Source organism: Erinaceus europaeus, chromosome 9 (assembly GCF_950295315.1).
Source record: "Erinaceus europaeus chromosome 9, mEriEur2.1, whole genome shotgun sequence".
NCBI classification, from domain to species: Eukaryota; Metazoa; Chordata; class Mammalia; order Eulipotyphla; family Erinaceidae; genus Erinaceus; species Erinaceus europaeus.
The window spans coordinates 103,976,481-104,000,370 of record NC_080170.1 but is presented as its reverse complement, the minus strand read 5'-3'; the positions used below and the strand labels follow the sequence as shown (position 1 = coordinate 104,000,370).

Below are 23,890 nucleotides of genomic sequence, written 5' to 3'. Positions count from 1 at the left end.
TCTAGTAATAAAAATCAATCAATCAATCAATCAATCAGGATAGAGGAGGACTAGAAGTTTGGGGAGTTCACTCATAGCTACAGTTGAAGGAGCAGCATGGCCAGAATCCTTCTCAGAGTCTCTCACAACCCTTCAACCACAAAACCGCATCATGGCATCAACCCTCAGATGAGACTAGACCACTGTGATAAAGGAATTTTAAAGGGTTTAGTTGTAATAAGAAAGGGCATTAAACCATTCCTAGGCATCTATCCAAAGGGCAGGAAAACACTAATTTGAAAGGACATATGCACCCTTATGTTCATAGCTGCATTATGCACAATAGCCAAGGTACGGAAGCAACCAAAACACTCACGGGCAGTAGCTAGATAGAGCAGTTATGGGACCTATACTCAAGGGAGCCCAACTCTGCATTTTTTTCTTTATTGGGGGGATTAATCATTTATGGTTGACGGTAAATACAGTAGTTAGTACATGTGTCGCATTTCTCAAATTTCCACATTGTCATCCAGCACCCCCCTCCTATGCCATTAGGCTCTAGGACCTGGACACCACCCCCCACCCCAGAGTCTTTTACTTTGGTGCAATATGCCAACTCCAGTCCAAGTCTTGTTTTGTGTTTTCCTTTCTGTTCTTATTTTTCTTTTCTTTTCTTTCTTTTTTTAATACCTTTATTGGGGAATTAATGTTTTACATTCGACAATAAATACAATAGTTTGTACATGCATAACATTTCCCAGTTTTCCACATAACAATACAACCCCCACCAGGTCCTCCGTCATCCTTTTTGGACCTGTACTCTCCCCCCACCCACCCACCCCAGAGTCTTTTCTTTGGTGCAGTACACCAACTCCAGTTGAGGTTCTACTTGTGTTTTCTCTTTTGCTCTTATTTTTCAACTTCTGCCTATGAATAGGATCATCCCATATTCATCCTTCTCTTCCTGGCTCATCTCACTGAGCATGATTCCTTCAAACTCTATCCAAGATGAGGTGAAGAAGGTCAATTCACCATTTTTAATAGCTGCCTACTCTGCAATTTTAAAAGATGAGATTGCATCATTTGGAACAAAATGAATAGATGGCACTCAGTGAAAGAAGAGTCAAGACACCAAACAGATCACTTTGCTCATATGTTGAACCTGGATAACCAACGCAAGCAAACTCCTAAAAGATTCAATTATCTGTCAGACTTTTTTTTTTTTTTCTGTTTTGAGCAGAGGGTGAGGCACACAGGACTTTGGTGGTAGGTGTGATAGCTTACATACCTCATGAATGAGTGGGAAACTTACACGAGACATTCGTCTGCGTGTGCGCGTGTGCGTGCGCATGCGCATGCGCACACACTAGATTAAACCTGTGTTTTGTTGTTGCTGCTTTATACCAGAGCAGTGCACAGCTCTGGCTTCTGTGGTGCCAGGGGTTGATCTGGGACCTCAAAGCCTCAGGTATGGAAGTCTTCTTCAAAACCATTATGCTGTCTCCCTGATCCACTCCTAAAGTGTTATAATTTAGTAAACCATTATAAAGTCACTAATAATAATAATACTCTGGTTTCTCTTCAGATCACATAAATCTTTCACCTTTTACTAATAATAATAATTTTAAAAAACTATTTTAAAAAAATGAAACAAAGACTATTAAGGACAGAATAGATAACTTTGTAGGATGCCTGCCTTGCCCCAACATCATATGGGGCTGGAGGAAGAAGCTCTGAGGCCATGATATCGCTTCCTCTCTTCATCTTTTTCTCTGAATGAAAAGTTAAAGTTGGAGTGGTGAAAATGCTCATTTTCTAGGCTCTGGTCCTGCAAAACAGACAATCAAGCAAACAAACAAAAAACTGTATTTATGGGGATGCAGGCAGTGGCATATCTAGTTAAGTGCATAGATCACCACCGCAGGGGCCTGGATTCAAGCCCCTACTTCCCCACCTGCAGGAGGAAGCTTCACAAGTGTTTTAAAGCAGGGATGAAGATGTCTTTCTTTTTCTCTCCCTCTCTATCTTTCCCTCCTGTGTCAACTTATCTCTTCCTCCACAAGAAAAAACAAAGAAGAGAATGGCAAAATGGCCTCCAGGAGTGGTGAATTCCTCATGCAGGCACCAAGCTCCCTGGCACACAAGGATATCCCTGGTAGCAATTTTTTAAAAGAAGTATTTATGCTGTCTCAGGGCTGGCAGGAGTATTCAGGGAAGTCCTTGGTGATATTTTTCTTGCCCGAAGAAACGATTTTCTTCTGATTGTCCCTTTAGACCTGTGGGGCTCAGTGTCTCCTCCTGAGTCGGGAGGAAGTTGAACTCTGCTGATCGTGAACTCTGATTCTCTAGAAGATTCATGCTGCGTTTAGAATATGGATCCGTGGAGCTAGCCCTTCTCCTCTCCCTTCTGCCAATATTTTTATGTTAGCTTTTATGGTTTAGAAACAGTTTTAATATCTATATCCCTGCCCCCAGGAAGCTCACCTAGAACTAACTTCTCTGACTCCCTGAATGCAGGCAGCCTGCTGAGATTAATCCTTCATCAGAGTGTGCCAGGAGCAGGGCAGGGCTGCCCCTATGGGGTCCTAATCGCAGCCCTGGTGGGAGCAGCTGCTCTGAATTCCACTCATTAACTCCTCACAGGTGTGCTGGCCCCACAGTAACTAGGCTGCTGTCAACCAGGCCCCTGGGGGACCCACAGCTGGAGTGCTTGGGCCAGACTCCCCTTTCCTTTCTTTTCACCCCCTCCCTCTTATTTACATATTTACCAGGTCAAACAGTTGTGGAGCCCAGAGTCTAAACAGCTTTTGTTGCCTTGCTCCGTCAGTCCCTGGAAGTCAAAGACCTGGAATTCAAAAGCCAAGTCAGAGGCATCCATCTTGCAGATAGTTAAACAAGGCCAAAGAGCCACAGATGGCAGATAGTGCTGTGTGTCAACACACACTCAAAGGAGTAAACACACTTGGATGGCATGCCAGCCCTAAAGCCTTACAACCAAAAAGGTTTTACCTGGAGCTAAGCCCTTCTCAAAAGCAGGCCTCGACCCCTGGGGAGGCAGCTTCAGCAGCCAGTTCCAGAAGCTTCTGTTCTTCCTGGGTGGGAAAAGGGAGAGGAGAGACTGACCTTAGACTGTCCATATTTCACACTTGGATTTGGTTCTGACCCAAGTCTGTGGAGCATAAGCGAGAGATGATATAGAATCTTTGAGGCTAATTTTTTGTTTGTTTGTTTTGTTTTGTTTTAATGATTGCCCTTCTGAACCGAACTTATGCATTCATTCTTTCAATAAAATTGGAGAGAGCACCTACTCTGGTAAATGCTTACTGAGGTAAATACTGTCTTTTATTCCACAGTAAAAGAAGCAGAGAAGGGTGGGAGAACAGCTCATCCAGTATAGTATGAGCCTTAGCTTCACTCCATCTGGGTTGGAGTTCTGGTACCACAGGAGAGTGGTGTAGCACTAGCAGAAAATTCTATGCTGTGGTATCTCTCCTCCCTCTCTCTACAATAAGAATGGAGGGGTGGGGTGGTGGCGCACCTGGTTGAGCACATATTACAAAGCACAAGAACCCAGCTTTGAGCCCTTGGTCTCCACCTGCAGGGGAAAAGCTCTGTGAGTGGTGAAGCAGGGCTGCAGGTATCTCTCTGTCTCTGTTCCTCTCTATCTCCCCTTTCCCCACTCGATTTCTAACTATCTCTATCCAATAAATAAGTAAAGATAATAAAAAATTAAAAAATAAAATGATAAGAATGAAGAAGTAAACCTAGGAGTATTGAAATTGGGCATGGGTAAGAACCTTATACTAAAAAAAAAAAAATTACAAGAGGAGGAGGGGTGGTGGAGTATAAAAAGGAAGGGAGGAGAAGAAGGAGAACAAGAAGAAAACAAAAATCCTCTGTCCTGAAGAAACTTACATATTAGTAGATGAGAGTGTTAAGTGTGACACTAACAGCGCAGATACAGGTTGGATCAGGGGCTATAAAAGGAAATTAGACAAGGTGAAAAAGAGGGATGGGGCAAAAAGAGGTGCTTCAAGTTGGGTGGTCAGGGAGGTGACATGGGAATAATGACAGGGCTCCTGTTTGTGTATGCAGGACAGAGGGGACTTAGATACAAAGTCCCCTCCCCAGGCAGGAGTGTGCTCAGGAGGCAGGCTGAGGACCAGAAAGGAGACTGTGTTTGTGACTGACTGGCTAAGTGAGGGATGGTTTAGTACATACCAACCTCAGACCTGCTTCAGGCAAAGGTAGGACTAAAGAATCCAACAGTCACTCCAAGAGGGTTTTGCTCCCTGAACAGAGTATGTTTCTTTTCATAGAGAAGCAAACTGCAGTTCATTCACCTATGTGCTGAGTGGAGTGATCTGTCTTACATCGGCTCCCAAAAGACTCTACACAAAGCATGTCAGTCCCATTCTCCAAGGGCCTTTTGCTTTGTCTTAGATGAGAAAAGGAGTGTTCACCTGATTGGCTTTCAAGGAATAAATGTCTCAGCGAGCAGTGTGTGTTGGTGCAGGTGTAACAACTAGACAAGGATGTGGTTCAAGCCACAGCACCACATGGGAACACCATGGGTGGTGCTGACGAAAGCTCCACAGTCTGTGGAATGGGACTATGATGTCTCTCCTCCCTTGGTCTGTCTATCACTCTTTATCGCCCTATCTGAAATAAAATAAATGACAAAAGATCATGGTTCACTTGGATAGTGGGCTTTCTTTGCCATACACATGGCCCGGGTTGGAGCATGGTACCTACCACATTCAAGGAAGTTTCAGTGTTGTGGTATCTCTCTCTGTCTCTGCCTCTCTATATGAAAAAGCCAGCCTGGAGTAGAGAAGCCCAGTGAATGACAAAAATAAATGAATAAATAAATAAATTTTGGAAAAAAAAAACACCCCCAAATACCACCATGATGCATTGAGGAGAATGACAGTAACTAGTAAACTGTGTGTGTTTTCTTACTCTACTTGAAAAGGGTGCTACTTAACAATGGTGCTTATGGGCTAAGTCTAGAAGACAATGCACTGAAAAGCTAGTAAAGATATACTAGGGGCCTGGCATTCACATCACTGTGCTCAAGGACACAGGTTCAAGCCCCTTTGTCCCACCTACAAGGGGAAAACTTCATGAGTGGTGAAGCAGGGCTGCTGGTGTCTCCCACTCTATCTCCCCCTCTCCTCTCAAATTCTGTCTCTATCCAATAATAAATAAATAAACATATTTTTAGTATATGAGCTGCCAAAGTGAGCACAAATAAAAATATTTTTAAAGACTAAAAAAATATGTTATGAAACTTATCTCACCTTGACCTCCTACCTTATAAAAACAAACTAGCCACATGTATAAGATCTGTACACATTTTTTAAAGCTTTGTTTCATTTATTATATGCGAGGGAGATACCAGAGCACGACTCCCTCCGGCACATGTGGACCCTAGTGATTGAATGGGGAACCTCAAGCATGGGAGTCCCTCGCCCCTCTCTCAACCACCTTATACACATTTTTCCTAACTCTCTTATCTCTCCTGCTCCCCAAACTCCTGTACCATGACACATCCCTGGATTGTGCTGAAGTTCTTCGTTTCTCCTGGATGCCCTTCCCCTTATTGTACCTGTGAAATCAAAGTCCAATCCCAGCAAGATATTTCCTGTCCTGGAGACAGTCTCTGAACCACCACAGCTTTCTTCGCCTCCAGAGTTCAGAAGAAAGAATGTTGTGGACTGTGGTGACGTGTTAGCTCCTGGAGGGTAGCCCACAAGACATAGCTCAGAGAGGGTACTAAACTCTTCTGCAAGCATACAAGCAACCAGCTCCTGCCACCCACATTTTCAGGACAGCCTGGCTTCCAAAATCACTGATGGATCAACTGAATCACCTGAAGTTTCTAGAAGAGAAGTCAGTTCTGACACTTTTCAAAGGAACAGAGTCCCCTGGCAGGCTGCATACCACTGGCATTAGCTCACTCCCAGCTGTAGGCATAAAACTCAGTGTGGCATCACTGGATGTGCACAGGAGAAGCAGCTGAGGCCTACGGCTACTGGCAGTCAACAAAGAATCATGACTAGCCCAGTGCCCTCACCTGGGTCAGCATGCACTAACCAAGCTGAGATTATAAACTGCAGGAAGACCTGGCTCTGATGGTCTCTGGCTGTATGACCTTGAGCAAGGTACATGACCTCTCCAACTTCCTTGGTGTATATAAGAGAAGAAACATACCCATCTCGTAAGGTTGTGAGGGCCAAGTGAGTTAATATATGTAAAGCTCTTAGAACAAATTGTGGGATAAAGTAAATAGTCAATGAACAGTAATTGTTATTTATAGCAGTAATATTACCAACAACTGTTAATAGAGGAAAAACATCTCACTTCCTGCAATCACTCTAAATCTAACTTTGTCAGATAAAGTAAGGACTACAAAAGCTGGATTAGGGCAAGAGATGAGCACACTCTAATGGTCACTAGTCAGGGAATCCTGGGATTCCCACATAGATATGATGGGTCTAAACCTTTAACAGATCCCTCTCTCCACCATCACTGGTCATCGCCAACAGAAACATCATAAGCCTTCTTGTGTGCCTCTATAGGATTTTGCCATCAAAATAGAACAACAATGGTAGAAACTACCCCACTTTCTGAAGGGAGGCTGGGTCAACATCTATCTGAGGAAGACTGGTCCTGAAATGAGTGCAGCCTAGAATGTTCCTAGCTGTAACCATGGAATGTGAGGTCAGTCCGACAGGAATGTGGAGGTTACATGGGCTCCATACTAAATATGAAAAGACATGGACCCTAGGTCAGATCATTGAGGTTTATAGTTAATGGCATTATATACTTTTCCTATATTTGGGAGCTACTTTCTGCCCTGATACAACTTTCTAGTCCTATCTCCAACTCTGACAACCATCTTTCCAGACAATACTTTTAGTCCATCTACATGTTAGCTGTCTGGCTCAGGCAAAAATAAGTAAAGTCATGGGCCCCTTGGAATATATCTAAAATAGACTTCCTAGCTTCTTCCAACATGAAGATCCCAAATCTCAACTATTATATTCTTATCTTCAGGTTCCTAATTATTAAAAAGTCTGTTCTGCTTTATATCTTAATGTTTTTCAGCCACTAAGTGGGTGCATGATGCCAACGTGACTTCCCTGGGCGGACAACCTCACCTATGTGTCCTAGAATCCCACTTCCCCAGAGCCCTACCTCTCTAGGGAAAGATGAAACAGGCTGGGGTTATGGATCAACCTGTCAATGCCAATGTCCAGAAGCAATTACAGAAGCCAGACCTTCCACATTCTGTACCCCATAATGACCCTGGGTCCCTGCTCCCCAGAGGGATAAAGAATAGAAAAGCTCCTGATGGAGGGGATGGGATGTGGAACTCTGGTGCTGGGAACTGTGTGGAATTATACTCCTTCTTATCCCACAATTGTGTTGATCATTATTAAATCACTAACTAAAACAAAATTTAAGAAAATTAAACAAGGGCAAATGTATACAAATATAGAGAGATAGTTGTAGAAATAATAGTCAACCCATATCTGCAAGCTTGGGAGAACTGCTGTAGCTTACAATGGAGAGATTGGGATTCCGGGACTCTTGCGGTGGGAACAGTGAGGAGTTTTACCCCTGATATCTTATAATTTTGTAAATCAGTATTAAATCACTAATAAAAAAAATCAGAAAAAAATCCTACAAACTGCCTACTGAGCAGTAAATCAGAAAAAAAAAAAAAAAATCCTACAGACTGCCAACGAAGAAATATACTAAACAAAGACCTCACATCATGACGATAGGTCAAGTGGTCCCAGGTTGTGAGGCATGCTCCTAGCTACCCCCAAAGCAAGTACTACCTCAAGGACAAGATTTAAGATCTAACTAACTTCCTCAGGGCTGTATTCTGAGGTTTAATCGCCTATATTTCCAGGTGCTTACTTTTAGAAGGAAATGACAAACCTCTCAGCCTTTACTTTGTGGAGGGGAAGGAAAACATTTCCAATCTCTGCGAGACAGCAACACACATAATGACAGACATGATGTCACTGAGTTTTAGAAAGGTGTTTGAACTGTAAAATGCTTCCAGAAGTATTCTAGGGGGTTCAAAAAAGACCAATAAAACATGTATGTGTGGGTTACTATCTAAAAATAAAGTAATATATAAAATTCTCTTAATGGAAAGATTTTATGGGCTAGCACTATACTTACAGATTTCTAGGGCTTTGAGAAGCAAGGCAGATCACCTGGATTGTATACATGCTTTGTCATATGCAGTTCAAGCCTGGCCCTCATAATGTTGGAGGAAGTTTCAGTGTTGTGATGCCTTTTCCTTTCTTTCTTTCTCCCTCTCTTTCCATTTGAGTAGTACAAGATAGACCTCCCCTGGGCCTATCAAATAGCAAATTCAATAGGGTGGAATCTGAACAAAGATAGCAGAAGTACTCAGTGGTGAAAGGCTTCAGTGTTCCTGCCAAGCTGAGAGAAGAGACAGACATCTTGGTGAGAACCTCACACATTCATGTAAGAATCTAAAAACTACCACAGCACTTAAGGAAAGGACTCTGCATAGAATGAGTTATGCCCACCTAAAGAACAACACTGAAGTAGACCCACCCTAACACATACTAACACAGCCCTCCAATAGATCCCTGTTGCCACATATTTGACACAGGTTCAAGCCCATACACAGGGAAGATTGAGTGCTGTGATCTTTCCCTCTTTCCCTGTGTCATTCTTTCTTTCGCTCTCTCTCTCTCTCTCTCTCTCCATGCTCAAGGATCCAGGTTTGAACCCCTGCTCCCCACCTGCAGGGGGAATGCCTTATGAGTAGTGAAGCTGATCTGCAGGTGTCTATCTTACTCTCTCCCTCTCTGTCTCCTCTCGTCTCTCAATTTCTCTCCGTCCTGTCAAATGAAAATAGAAAAAAAAATTAAAAAGGAAAAAAAAATGGCCACCAGCAGCAATGGATTTGTAATGCAGGCACCAAGCACCAAGAGATAACCCTGGTGGCAAAAAAGAATGATAAGTTAAAATAAAAACACAATACACATGTAAAATGTATAAACAGGGGCCTGGCTGTGATGCATTCAGTTAAGCGCACACACAGTACTAAGCGCAAGGACCCCAGCAAGGATCCAGATTCGAACCCCCACTCTCCACCTGTAGGGGGGAATTTTCACAAGTGGTGAAGCAGGTCTGCAGGTGTCTATCTTTCTCTCTCTATCTCCCCGTCCCCTCTCAATTTCTCTCTGTCCTATCTAATAAAATGAGAAAAATGGCTGCCAGAAGCAATAGAGTTAGTGCTGCTACAGAGCCCCAGTGATAACCCAGGAGACAAATAAATAGAGAAAATAAAGTGTATAAATATATGATACATATTTAATTTGTGGAATAAACATTAAATATGTCAGATAATTGTATATTTATATGCACGCATATAAATTTAATACATTTACATTGATAACTAGAGGTAAGTTGTATTTGTATGTCTTTATGTACAGTATACACATGGGTATTTATTTTGATAAATGGATTTATTTTGCTGTGTGGTTTTTGTCTCATCATAGCTTCACCACTCAAGGCTGAGTTTTTCAGACAGAAAGAGACAGAGGCAGAGGGAAAGACACCACAGTACTAAAGCGTCCTTCAGCGCAGTGCAGCCCAGGCTCAAATGTGGGTTGTACTCATGGCAAAACAGGTACCCTTCCAGGTCAGATAACTTACCAGCCTAAAAAGATTGATTTTCAGTCAGTTCTTGGCTAGTGCATTAGTGGGATCTGGCAAGAAGAAAATGTATAGGTCAGGTTAACAGGCTAGAAACTAACAGAAATTCTTAATTTAGCCTTGCTGCAGAACTTCTTTATAAATCTGTTTTGCTTTTAAGGCCTTCAACTGATTAGATGATGTCCAACACACACACACACACACACACACATTGTTGCCACCAGGGTTATTACTGGAATTTGGTGCTGGCACTATGAATCTACCACTCCTGGCTGCCAATTTTCCTTTTCCTTTCTAATTTTTACTAGATAGGTCAGAGGGAAACTCTGAGAGAGAGTAAGGAGATAGAGAAAAGGAGAGAAAGACAGACACCTGCAGACCTGTTTCACTGTTTGTGAAGCGTCCCCACTGCAGGTGGGGAGGGAGGGCTTGGGTCCTTGCGCATAACCTGGTTTGCCACTGCCCGGCTCCCAAACTCCAGCATATTATAGGAGTAATCTCATTTATTCAAACTCAACTGTCTATAGATGCTAACCACATCCACAAAACATCGTCATATGAACAACCTTAACTGAGTGACTGAGAACTACGGTCTAGCCAACTTGACACATAAAACTAACTAAATGTGCCATCTTAACACTTACAGAAATATTACAAAAAATAAAAGCTGCAGATCAATACCCTTCAGAATCACAGAGAAAATACTTAACAAACATTATCAAATCCAATCCAGATTAGATAGCTATTCAAGATTTATCCCAGGAATACAACATCTAAAACCAAGCATTTTAATTTACCACATCAGTATACTCCTAGGACAATATCATATAATAAAAATTTTAAATGAGGAAAAAGCATTTGACATAATTAAATAACCTGGCATGATTTTTAAAATACCTCAACAAATGAAGAATAAATTATCTGTTAAAAGACAGCTATGAGGAGTTGGGCGGTAGCGCAGTTGGTTAAGTGCAGGTGGTACAAAGCGCAAGGACTGGTGAAAGGATCCCAGTTCGAGCCCCCGGCTCCCCACCAGCAGGGGAGTCACTTCACAAGCCGTGAAGCAGGTCTGCAGGTGTCTATCTTTCTCTCCCTCTGTCTGTCTCCCCTCCTCTCTCCATTTCTCTCTGTCCTATCCAACAAAAGTGACATCAATAACAACAACAATAAAACAACAAGGGCAACAAAGTGGAATAAATAAATAAATATTTAAAGAAGACAGCTATGAGAAATCTACAGTTAACATCATATTTTTTTTAATCTTTATTTATTGGATAGAAACAGCCAGAAATTTAGAGGGAAGGAGGAGATAGACGCCCGCAGCCCTGCTTCACCAATCGGAAAGCTTTCCCCCTGCAGGTGGGGGCTAGGGGCTCAAACCTGGGTCCTATTGCACTGTAACATATCGCTCAACCAGGTGCGCCACCACCGGCTCCAGTTAACATTATATTTAATAGTAGCTTATTCAACAGGTTTTTTTTTTTTAGGATTGAGAACAATGCAAACATGTCAACTCTTGTCACTTCTATTTAGCACTATACTAGAGAGCCTGCCCAGTGTGATAAGGTAGTATAAGAAGCATAAGGGCTGGGAAGAAAAAAAGAAAGAAAGAAAGAAAGAAAGAAAGAAAGAAAGAAAGAAAGAAAGAAAGAAAGAAAGAAAGAAAGGAAGAAATTGATTTGTTGATAACATAGAAAATCCTAAAAGATCTATAGATTCACTAGTAGAACTGGTTAGAGATTTAACAACACAGAGAATTTCATGGTCAGAAATGCAAACACTAGCCCTATGTATCAGTAGCAACTACAGAATTAAATTTTCAAAGCACCATCTGTAATGGCACAAAAATATATGTCACAGGGAGTTAGGCGGTAGCGCAGCGGTTAAGCGCAGGTGGCGCAAAGCTCAAGGACCAGCATAAGGATCTCGGTTCAAGCCCCCGGCTCCCCACCTGCAGGGGAGTCACTTCACAAGCGGTGAAGCAGGTCTACAGGTGTCTATCTTTCTCTCTCCCTGTCTCCCCCTCCTCTCTCCATTTCTCTCTGTCCTATCCAACAACGAAGGCATCAATAACAACAACAATAATAACAACAACAATAAAACAAGGGCAAAAACAAAGGGAAAATAAATAAATAAATATTTTTAAAAAAGAATATATGTCACAAAGACCAGCATAAGGATCCCGGTTCGAGTCCCCAGCTCCCCACCTGCAGGGGAGTCACCTCACAGGCGGTGAAGCAGGTCTGCAGGTGTCTGTCTTTCTCTCCCCCTCTCTGTCTTCCTCTCTCCGCTCCATATCTCTCTGTCCTATCCAACAACGATGACATCAATAACAATAGCAATAAATAAAATATATTTTTTAAAAGAATATATGTAATATCTAAAAATAAGTTTAACAAGATCTGAAATAATATAAGATTGTTGACAAAAATGAATTTTAAAAGTATACCATGTTCATGAATTGAAAGGTATGGTATTCAATGTACAATTCAATTGTACACTTAAGACCTGTGCATCATTATACATTTTAATTTAAGGTGGAAATGGAAAGTGAAGGAGAAAGAGAGATGAAAAAGGCAAAACAAAATTAAATTGCCCTTTGCAAGTACACGCCGTGTGCAGGTGGACACACAGTTTGTGTAAGTACATTTTTTGTGAACTTGGTCACTGTTACACAGAGCATCGCACACTTTAAATCCATTTCTACAGATTCTCTAAAATCTCATTATAAGAACAGCCTTTTCTTTATTCACTTTTTCTCTCTTGAGCCTTATTTCCAAAATATTCACACATGTTTAAAAAGAGAGGGAACAGAGACATTAATCCTGAATTTAGCACTCAAGAGAATCCAAGTTAAATTGTTTATTATTGACACTTCTCAGATTTCATTTCCTGCCATGATTCTCTTCAGGAAAGGATACTAGGAAAGAAAGAATACTCAACTCCTTCCTTGTCACCCAGGCTGGCCCCTTGATTTGAATCTTGAGTTTGATTGATAACCAAAAATAATCAAAATTCTTTCAAAAATGAAAAGTTGTTGTTGTTGTTAAACAGCTATGTAACTGACTTGATATCGCATTCCATTAAGACTGACCAAGTGACATTCTCCATAGTGACATCTTGCTTCTTTATTGAAGTGTACTGGTCACATTAAAATGTAACCACACGGGAATGAATTTCCCCCTTTTCACGTCTCTGTCCTTGGTTTCCATGGGAGAGGGCTAATTACCTTTTTAATAGCCCTAATTGATGGGCTTACAGATCATATCTTTGAGCCCCCACTTGTGTGTGCTGAGGGTGGGGGTGGGCCAGTCCTCCCTTTCTCTTGACCCCTCAGCTCCAGCCCTTCCTTATTGGAAGGAGGTTTGCTGGCCCCATGAAAAGACCCGTCTTGTTGTGTCTCTGTTTGCAAGACTACCTGCAGCCCATTGTGGGCTGACCAGGAAGCCTCGCTTTGTCTTGGCTGATTGACACAGCTGCACACTCAATAAATAGACTCAGATGTTGAGCTTTTGTTTGAAGATCTTTTCAGATTAATGCAGGGAGAATTAGTTTTTAAAACTTAAGCTGAGGCCAGGATGGAGCTGGGAGCCACTGAATTCACATCCACAAAATGACAACAACTGTCTTACCAGGATTTTCATCCACATGAAACATTCTCCAGTGGGACTCAAGTATCAATCATGCAGGCTGATAAGTCAGCTCATTTGGGAGAGTGCCTGCTTTCCATGTGTAAAATGCAGGTCTGAGTCATGGGCACGCCACAACACTGGGCACGCTACAACACTGGGGAAGGGGGACTTCAGTGCTGTACTACTGAGACCCTTGAGGCCTCTGGCATGAAAGTCTTTTGAATAACCATTATGATATGTCCCTGCCAGTAACCCCATTTCTACACATCATACCCACATCCCCCCCACCCCCCACACACACACACTCAGTGAATTGAGAGACAGAACTCCAGGCAAAATAAAAAAGCAGAAGGGTGTGGCTAGATAGCACAATGGTTATGCAAACAGACTCTTATGCCTGAGGCTCTGTCAGGTCTCAGGGTCAATTCTCAGCACCACCATAAGCCAGAGCTCAGCAGTGCTCTGGTAAAAAAAAAAAAAAAAAAAAAAAAACAGAATCAGAGAAACATCCCAGAAGAAAACAAAGCAGCATTTTAAAAGCAAAAGTGAGGGGGCCGGTGGCGGTGCGTCCAGTTGAGTGCACATGTGTACAAGCATCCGGGTTCAAGTTCCATGTCCCCCCCACCTGCAGGAGGAAAACTTTGAAAGTGGTGAAGCAGGTCTGCAGGTGGCCCTCTCCCTCTCTATCTCCCCCTACCCTCTCAATTTCTGGTTGTCTCTATCCAATAAATAAAGACTGGAGGAGGAAAAAAAAAAAAAAAAGCAAAGTTGACAATTTCACTACTGGTGTATAGCCATACACTTGCCTCCTCCCTGCATCAGGCTGTGGGATTTAGAGCAGTTTCTTTCTCTTTGGCTCTGTTTAGACACTAACCAATTAGGCTCCCCTGTTGCATGCTTTCCATAAAACACTTAGTGCTGATGAGTGAAACCACTGGCCCTGCCACCAGCTACCCACATGTGGACTAATGGTTCCCCACATAGAAGAGAACTGGCCTGACTTTAGGGGTCCTGACTGAACCAAACATCCAAGACTGTGAAGGGCCTGCAGCTTCCTGTAAGACAGGATGTCAGGGCAGAGAATGTGGTTTTTGATCCAGTTCAGACAGTTGGGAAAAGTACTGATAGTCCTGAGCTGCACTGTGGAAGCCTGACCTCACTCTGGGCCAGGCCAGAGTTCCAGTTCTGACCAGGGTGTCCTTGAGGCTTCAAGTCACACTGGGAACTAAGTCTATGTTTTAAGAAAGAACACGTGATTGACTGTGACCCAAATTCCAAGCTATATCCTTAGTGGTATCTCCAAATTAGTGTCACTTTGTTTTGTGATGTGAAAAAAAAAACTATTTTTCATATATTTTTATTTATTTATTTTGGATAGCAACAGAAAGAAGTTGAGAGGGAAGGAGGAAATACAGAAGGAAAAAGAGATACCTAGTTGGGAGTCGGGCAGTAGTGCAGCGCGGGTTAAGCGCAGGTGGTGCAAAGCGCAAGGACCAGCAAAAGAGATACTTGTAGCACCGCTTCACTACTTGTGAAGCTTCCTTCCTCCAGGTGCAATCTGAGGGACTGAATCCAGGTCCTTGTGCACTATAATGTAGGCACTCAACTAGGTATGCCATTGCCCAGCCCCAGAAAAAGAAACTCCTCCCTTTTGGAGGTCACTCTGCTGTGGGAAGAACATGGGTGAGGGGTTGGGTGTCAAAAGAAATGTATCACATCCGGGGGATCCCTGGGCTAGTCATTAAAGCTCTCTGGGCTTCAGTTCTTGCCTTTGTACAAGGAGGGACTGAATCTCTTCCAGAAAACAGGACACCACAAAGCAACAGATAATGGTTGGGTTGTGCTATATTCCCTAACCCCCACCCACAAACTCTCCCTGTCAAGTTAAGGAATAGGCCTATAATTCGTCAATGAACCACATCCATCTAAATAGCTATTTGGCAGCTAACATTGTAAATGTTGGCCCTGGAACACTGAAATTATTTGCATGAAATGCACAGAGAAGACAGTGCAGAGTCAAGACTTGAGAAGGCTGCAGTATCAGAGACAAAAACCAAGCACATCTTAGTAAATTGAAATGACTTATTCTCCACTTAAGCCAGAAGATGCAAGAGGGAAACTGGACAACAGCCCATGCTGTCTGCTTCACTTTTATCACCAAGATACAGCAGTTTGAGCCAAGAAGATAGCATAGTAGTTATGCTAAAAATGGCTTTCAGGGGAGTTGGGCAGGTTAAGCGCATGTGGCACAAAGTGCAAGGACTGAAGTAAGGATCTGGGTTCGAGCCCCAGGCTCCCCACCTGCAGGGAGTCGCTTCACAGGTGGTGAAGCAGGTCCACAGGTGTCTATCTTTCTCTCCCCTTCTCTGTCTTCCCTTCCTCTATCCATTTCTCTCTGTCCTATCCAACAACATCAATAACAACAACAATAATAACTATAATAAAAACAACAACAAGGGCAACAAAAGGGAATAAATAAATAATTAATTTTTTTAAATGACTTTCAGGCCAGAGGCTCCAGTTCCCAGGTTCACTTCATGGCACCACCATAAGCCAAAGCTGAGAAGCGCTCTAATTAAAAAGTAATAGGGCAGGGGAGGTAGCATAATGGTTATGCAAAAAGGCTCTTACACTTGAGGCTTTGAAGCCCTAGGTTCAATCCCCTATCCTACCATAAACCAGGGGAGAACAGTACTCTGGTTTTAAAAAAAAAAGTAGTATACTGGGGCCCTGGGGCTCTGGGACACACCTGGTTGGGTGCACAAGGAACTGGGTTCAAGCCCCTGTTCTCACCTGCAGGGGGAAAGCTTTGTAGGTAGTGAAGCAGGTCTGCTGGTGTTTCTCTGACTCTCTCCCTATCATACTCCTCCCATTCTATTTCCGGATGTCTCTATCCAATAAATATAATACAATGCAAAAAAAATTAACTAATAAACTAACAAACAAGTACAGCAATTCAGGAGCCCGGGCTGAGGGTAAGCACTTGGGGAGTCTCTCCCCACCTGTAAGGGGAAGATGTGAAAGCAGATGCTTTCTGATGGCCCACTGAGCTCCAACTTGCTGACTCACTCCAGAAATCAGTATAGCACTTGTTCTCCTCCACTTGTACTCTGGAGCCTGATTTCAGAAAGAAACAGATTCTGAAATCAGAGCCCCTGAGGCTTCAGAGGCTTTGGTCTTAAAGCAGAGTTTCTCAGTCTTACTCAGCTGCCTCTCTCTTAGGCTTCTGTCTCAGAGGTCAGAGTGTGCAGCAAACTTCCTGAGGTGACAAACAGCCCCCAAAGCTTGCAGTGGCTGAAACGCTGCCCACTGGCATTGACTTCGCAGCCGCAGACGCAGAAGCATGGGCTGAGGAAGGAGGGGAATGCATATCATTTGTTTGTTTGTTTGTTTTAATTGGGTGAGGCTTTGCTGTTTTTAACACTGGGTTTCAGATCTTGCCCAGAGGGTTGTCTCCAATCCAGGCTGCCAGATGGGACACAGAGCATGGGACAGCCCCTGTCATCTCATCCTCCACCCACCTACCCGCATCCACTGCAATGGGTCCTGCTCCTTCTGGATGGATCACAAAGACAAGCAGCAAGAGGCCAGACAAGGCAAGAGAGAGAGGAAGGACATTTCTGGCAATGGGTAGCAACACTCTGGGGGCAGTGCCCTCTGAGAGAATAAAGAGTCCAGAAGCCCCGTGGGACAGTTGGGCCTTAACATGAAGGGAGGTGGGTAAGGAATGTGGCAGGACTGGCTTCCCAAGGGCATGCCAGAGGTCTCCCATGGTGACATCTGGACGTCCCTGGCTTGCCCTGGCATTGCCTGTGCTTGCCCCTCCTGCCTTGCATCCAACCCGTCTTTATGGGGGTGGGGGACTTCAGTGGCCGGTCATGGGGCTGGACTCCTCAGCTCAGTGCCCAGTCTGTGGGCCACTTTGGGCTTGAGTTATTGGTGGAAGTCACTTCAGGAGCTGCAGGGGCCTGTGGCTTTGATGGAGTTTCATCTTCTGCCTGGCTCCCTGGCTGGGCGCCTGGGAGCCTGTGCTGCTTGCCCCAGACTAGCTGCTGTCCAGGAGAAGCCCCCCTCTCTGAACAGGGCCCTGAGGTGAGGTGGGGGGCTGCCTGTGGAGCCTGCGAACCAGCCGCAGGCCAAAGCCATCCGCCTTCACCCAACTTTCCCAAGGGACAGGGACAAGATAAAGGCTCAAGAGAAAACCAACTCTGAACAACTTGTTAATGATTTTATTACAGGTTTAAAAAAAATGTCTCAAATAAAACTCCAGGAGACCTTCTTTTTTCCCCCCACTAGGGCTGTAAATATGTATTAACTCAATTACTATCAGCAATTAAGACCTAGTTTGGGAACAGTGGCCTGAGACACACACACACAAAAAAAGACATTATCATCCTGGGAAATAGATCCAGAAGAAAAGGAATTTATTTCACCTTAGCTAATGAGCAGCTGGATCAGGGATGGAAATGAAGGGCCTTTGCCTCAGAATTGCTTTTGACCAAGCATCCAGAGAGAGGAGAAAAGGTTCGCCTTTACGTAAAGCTCTTGGAAGCACATTAGGGACATTGTTACAATGCAAATGAGGAAGACCGTTGTGTTTGGGTGGTTTATGGGTTTAGTAAAAGGAGTAACATTTCAATTAGAGGGGAAGGAATGAGAACCTGCCTCAAAGAGGCTTAATTGGCAACTTGGCTTTCCCAGGGGGCTTTGAAGTAGCATCCGAGAGAGGGTTTTCAGAGATGAGGAGAGAATAGCATAGCTACAGGGCCCTGGGCTGTGGGAGTAAGAAGCAGATGGGAAACGGCTTGCTCCCTCTGGCCACAGCTCTAAGGAGATCCCAGAACAGACTCCTCTAATCTTCCAGACCTGGGAAGCAGCCCCTCCCTCCCCTCCCCCCAGCTCTCTTCTGAGAGTGGGGGAGCCCTTCTCTTTCTCAAGCAGATCTGTAAAAGACACCTTACTCCTTAGGACTTGGCAGCCCTCATCTCTCCAATGTGCTATTCCTTTAGTTCGCTGCACTGGGTCTCTCAAGTCCAGCCCCTCATACTGGAGAATTTAATTATTGGTTACCGTGAGTTGTGAAGGCAGAGTGCAATATTATGTCTTTTTCAAGCTCTGAAGCTGAAGATTCAAGTATAACTTGAACACAGGCCAAGAGGGTAGAGAAAGTGACTTTTCATTTTCAAGGTATATCCTCCCAGATTTTGCAGATTACAAATATCTTTACTTCCTGTGTTGGTCAAGGATGTTGTCTTCCTTTGCTGTCGCATCTCCTGGAGAGCTCAGTCAGTGTGGTTTATTTCCCAGGATTATTCAAACCTTCATACCTTTTTTTCCCACCCTTTCTCCTTTCCTTTCTTTCTTCCTTCCTTCCTCCCTCCCTTCCTTCCTTTTCCTATTAGTTGGACAGAGAGAAATTGGAGGGGAGGGGTGTGGGATAAGAGGGAGAAAGAGAGGAGAGAGGGAGGAGAGAGAGAGAGAGAGAAAGGTCTGCAGACCTGCTTCACTGCTCATGTAGTCTCTCCCAGCAGTTGGGGAGAGGGGATTCGAACCCAGATCCCCGTGCATCGTAACATGTGTACTAAACCAAGTGAGCCACTGCCCTGCCCTCTTTATACATCCTGATTAACTGGAGGTTTTAATTCTTAGTTCAGTCCTATTCAGGACATGATCTAAAAAACATGGGCGAATCCTTCAAAGGAATCATTACAGATAACATGCCAAGATAATTGTTTGAAATTAAGTCTGGAAAAAAAAATTTCATGAACCCTATATTTTAGTTGAAAGATAGCAATCTCACTAGAGGTTTGGAGAGACAGCCAAACCAAGTCCTCTGAGTGGAGGGCCAGTCTTTCTGAGGTGGGGGGGGGGAACAACAATAAATAAATAAATAAATAAAACAGAACAAACAAGTTCCAAGTGTCCCCACAACCCTGCCGGAGGTCTTACTGTTGACTTTGGGAAAGCGAGTTCAGTCCCCTGGCCATGTGAGTACCTGTGAACATGGCCAGGATTTGGGCTGGGGTCTTCCCAGTGAACTCTGAACCAGAGAGTACAGTAACCTTCCACTTTGAGGAAATCAGCTCCAAACATGCAGCTCCCTGAGCCAGGCTTCCTTTCACTGTCCTCCTCTCTCCTGTGGGTGGCTTCTCATGAAACACTGGCTCATATCTCTGGAGCCTGTGGTTTGGGGATTACCATTAGCCAACTATAACAGGCCCTGAAGGGTTTACTTCAGGACTAAATTGAGAACTGGACTGACCTTCTGAGTACAACTTGTCCCTCCAGGGGCCACAGTTGGTGGCCTTCTACTTCCCAAGTGACCCTCCTCTTCCTACCCCTAACACCCTGGATACCTTATAGAGCAACCACTCCCCTCCCCAACCGCTACCCTTGCTGCCTCCTCAGAATTGGGGCCTGGGGTTGGGGGGGGGGGTTGTGGTGTGAAAGAAAAGATGGCATATGTATGTACTGTGTGCATTTCTATAGCCTGGGCAATGTAGACCACCAAGCAGCCTCTTTGGTAGACCCCCCCCCCCCATGTCACTATGACAAGAAAGAGGCAGGGAGGACTTAGCACTGCAAACTCCCAGCTACTGTGGAGGCAGAACTCAGGCATTCAGCACTAAGAGGCTCTTCAGTTGGTAGGAGGTATTATGGGTTTATGCTTTGGGAGAACACAGAATCTACTATAAGTGCTAGAAAGAACCTTAGCAATTTTCTCATGAACATGAGCACAAGAAATGCAGAGCCACAGAAGTGAAGAGGCTGTGCAGCTAGCTGTAGGAAGAAAAGGGCAGAGTTGATACCCAAGGCCTCTCTTTTATTATACTGAGTCTCGGTTCCCACATCCCAGTGGGGTACCACCTTGGCTGGCATGGGAATTAGCTTGTAAAATCTTGCAAAAGAAAAGAGAGAGAGAAGTATACTGAGAAGCAAAAGGAAGTCAGTAGGCATTTGCCATGGATCTTCCTGGAATGGAGAGTCAAAGTCTTAGTTTATGCTCTAGCTTATTGAAGGAACATTTTACGTATTTTATGTGATTTTTCTAGCACCCCTTTTTAAAAAAAAATTACTCAAAACTGCTCCAGTGGTGCTTTGGTTAATGTTCAAAAAAGATTCTCATGCTAGACCATTGTTTATAAAAATGTACTTTGCAAGAACTGGAGATATATGGCCTCAGATATATGAGGCCTTAGTTTTGTATACACACACACATACACACACACACACACACACGTACTTTTCAGTGCCCAAAACATCTCTACCCTTAATATCACATCTGTAAGGGTAAGAAAATGAGTTCTGTTATCTTCACTCTATAAAGAAGAAATGCATTATCTCTTGATGAAGTCCAAATCCACACCTCTTGGCAAGGGGCTCAACCAAAGCTTCTATCAGTCTGCAGCATTGCAGCTCAAGCAGGAAATAAGCTGGCTTAGAGGACAACTAGTTACTCCTTCCCTTTGAGGAATAATCAAAGTCATGTTCCTCTGAAGCATAAGAATTTGGAGAGGCAACCCATGTTGTTGGTATGTTTCATATTGGTTTGCTCCCCTTCCCCCCAACCTCGGAGAGAATTGGTTTGGCCCTTGCTAGTTTCGACACCCCCCCCCCCCCCCCCGCTTTCTCCCCGCCCCCTACGCTAAGGACGTCCAGGGTCCCAGCAGCACCCCGCTAGAGGAGAATGATGGGGAAACACATGGTGTGGTGATTTGCCCCTTCGTGAATAAAGATTAAACTGCAGCTTCTAAACCCAGCCGTGTGTCTCTGTCTACCACCGCGATGCTAGCCCGGCCTGCTGGAGCCCCCAAACTTTAACGACACCATGTACTTGTCCTGCCTACCCTTCTCTCGTCCACTTGGTATGCAAATGCTGGAGACATCGTTGGGTTTACATCCTCAAAACCACCCATGTCCATCTCTGTGCAAGATACCAAGTACCTCTCATAGTTTGACCTACAGTAGACACCTAGCAACTTCTTCTTCTAGCGTTTGCCCTTCTTCCGTAGCCAGTCAACAGGTCAGGTTGAAAGCTGTCAGGAGCTGCTTGTTGCTGGCTTTGAAAGTGACTGGGATCCATGTGGATTCAGTTGGCTAGGAAGGATCGTCAGTTTCCCCAGTGAATGGGTACTCACGGGATGCACCACGAAAAGGTCGATCCAATGCATCCCACCTAGCAACTGTTCTGGAATGAATGAAAGGACCTTAAGGCCTTCTGATTTAAAGAAGCACTATGAGAGGCTGAGGAGAGAGCACAGTGGTTTATGAAACAGACTTTCATTCCTGAGACTCTAATTGATCCCAGGTTCAATTTCAGGTACCACTATAAGTCAGAACTGAGCACTGCTCTGATCAGGAGAGGAATATATATATTTTAAAGAAAGAAAGAAACAGTGTGTGACCAAGTACACCAGTCCACCTGAGGTTATAGAAAGAAGATAAAATCTCTTCAAGTTTTACTGCTGAGGAGTCTCCTCTGGAACATATGAGGAGAGAAGCAAATAGCTAGAGGTGGAAAAAATGAGCTAAGACAAGGCTTGCCCTCCCCAGACTAGAGTCTCACCAGTAAAGTGGATAAGGGAAAATATTTCAGAGAAGAGACAAGTAGCAAAGAAAACTTCAGCGGGATAAGGGAGAAATACTTCCTCAGCAATGTCTCCAGAAATAAAAACACCAAAGATACAAACTGTGCACTATTTATATCTGAACTCACACTTTAAAAATCTTCTATAGGGGGTTGGGCGGTGGCGCAGTGGGTTAAGTGCATGTGGCGCAATGCGCAAGGAACGGCGTAAGGATCCCGGTTCAAGCCCCCGGCTCCCCACCTGCAGGGGAGTCGCTTCAGGCAGTGAAGCAGGTCTGCAGATGTCTATCTTTCTCTCCCCCTCTCTGTCTTCCCCTCCTCTCTCCATTTCTCTCTGTCCTATCCAACAACGAACAACATCAACAATGGCAATAATACTAACCACAAAGAGGCTACAACAACAAGGGCAGCAAAAGGAGGAAAAACGGCCTCCAGGAGCGGTGGATTCATCGTGCAGACACCGAGCCCAGCAATAACCCTGAAGGAAAAAAAAAAAAAATCTCCTGATAGTAATATTTTTAAAGAGAGATGAGTTCATTTCGCTGTGAACAAGTTTACCTTTGTGTCTACCAGGCTCTAGAGCACTTTTCTATAGAACAGTATTTGACAATCTAAAATTAGAAAACTGTCTGTATAGACAAACACATATGTCCATACTATGTAGAAAGACATGTAACCTAATTTGGCCTCTCGCCTATTCCTTTCTTGGAAAATACCATCTTCAACCCCCATCTCTCTTTTCCTGGCCTTCAGCCAACCTCCACACTGCTGTCGAAACTGCAGGCCTAACCAATTCCCTCTCCAGCTGGAGCCTGCCCAAGGCTACCCATCACTAGTCAGATAAAACAAACCTCCTGTAGCAAAAAAATCCTTTCCCCCTCTCCAACCTCAAGGCTCATCTATCTTTCTTCCTCTCTCGCAGTTTGTGTTCAAGTAGCACAGAACTCTTTGTAGTTTCCTGTCCAAACCAAGGGGTTGCTCTGCTCTGTTGCTACTGCTCACACTGGCACTACTGGCACTACTGCTCACACTGCAGGAATCCAACCTGCCTCCCCAGGAAGCTTCCCCTGACACAGAGCATGCACTACCTGCCTCTCAATCTCCCATCATGCCCCGCACAGAGCTACAGTTCAGCTGAGAAAGACCTGCAAGTCTATTTTTCTTTTCTTTTCTTTTCTTTTCTATTTATTTATTTATTTATTTAGTCAGTCAGCCTGGGGTTTCATTGTTCTTAGCCAAAGTTGTCAATAAAGAGGAAAGAGACAGAGGAATAGAGAGAAAAGAAGCTTCATCCAATGACCTGAGGGTCAGACTCAAGCCTGGGTCTCACACATGACAAGGTAGATGAGCTCTCTTGTCAGCCTTATTATTATCATCTTTTCTAACAACATTTCATTTTGTAATTAGTTATTTGTTATTTATTAGATAGATAAATTGACAGGGAAGGAAGAGATACCTACAATACTGCTTCACCACTCTTGAAACTTCCCCCCTGCAGGTGGGGATCAGAGACTTGAACCTGGGTCTTTGCACACTGTAACATGTGCCCTCAACCAGGCGTGCCACTGCCCAGCCTCCACTAACAACATTTCTACTGAAGCATACAATAAATCAGACACTACTCAGACCTTCTGTATGAAGCCTGTTTACTGCTTACAGATTTTAGCCAGCACGCAGAATAAGAAGCAGTCAGTATATCTTTGAAGTCAGAGACTGCATTTTTTGTTTGTTCATTTGTTTGTTTTTGTTTCCACCTTTGTAACCTCAGCACTAACCACAGTGGCTGGCCACATGTATAGTGATGTGAATGAGTCAATGAGTGCTTATTTCCCAAGTCTCTTCCTTTGTGTTTCATCTGCTTGCCTTTCCTACAAGTTCCCATTTGACCTGAGTTGCCTGGTGATTAATTCAGGATTTCTAGCCCCATCTTTGAGGAGCTGCACTGAGTGAGTGATGTGGAGAGTAGTGGGAG

At 44.0% G+C, this 23,890-nt stretch overlaps 1 long non-coding RNA gene across 1 annotated transcript; it reads right to left on the bottom strand.

The window, feature by feature from the left end:
• Positions 1-1,232: 1,232 nt before the first annotated feature.
• On the bottom strand, positions 1,233-5,681 carry LOC132540478 (uncharacterized). Its single transcript, XR_009551678.1, has 4 exons — positions 5,591-5,681; positions 2,989-3,071; positions 2,748-2,824; positions 1,233-1,495 (listed from the first exon to the last, which is right to left on the bottom strand). It is a non-coding gene; the product is annotated as an uncharacterized LOC132540478 (long non-coding RNA).
• Between the last annotated feature and the right edge of the window lie 18,209 nt (positions 5,682-23,890).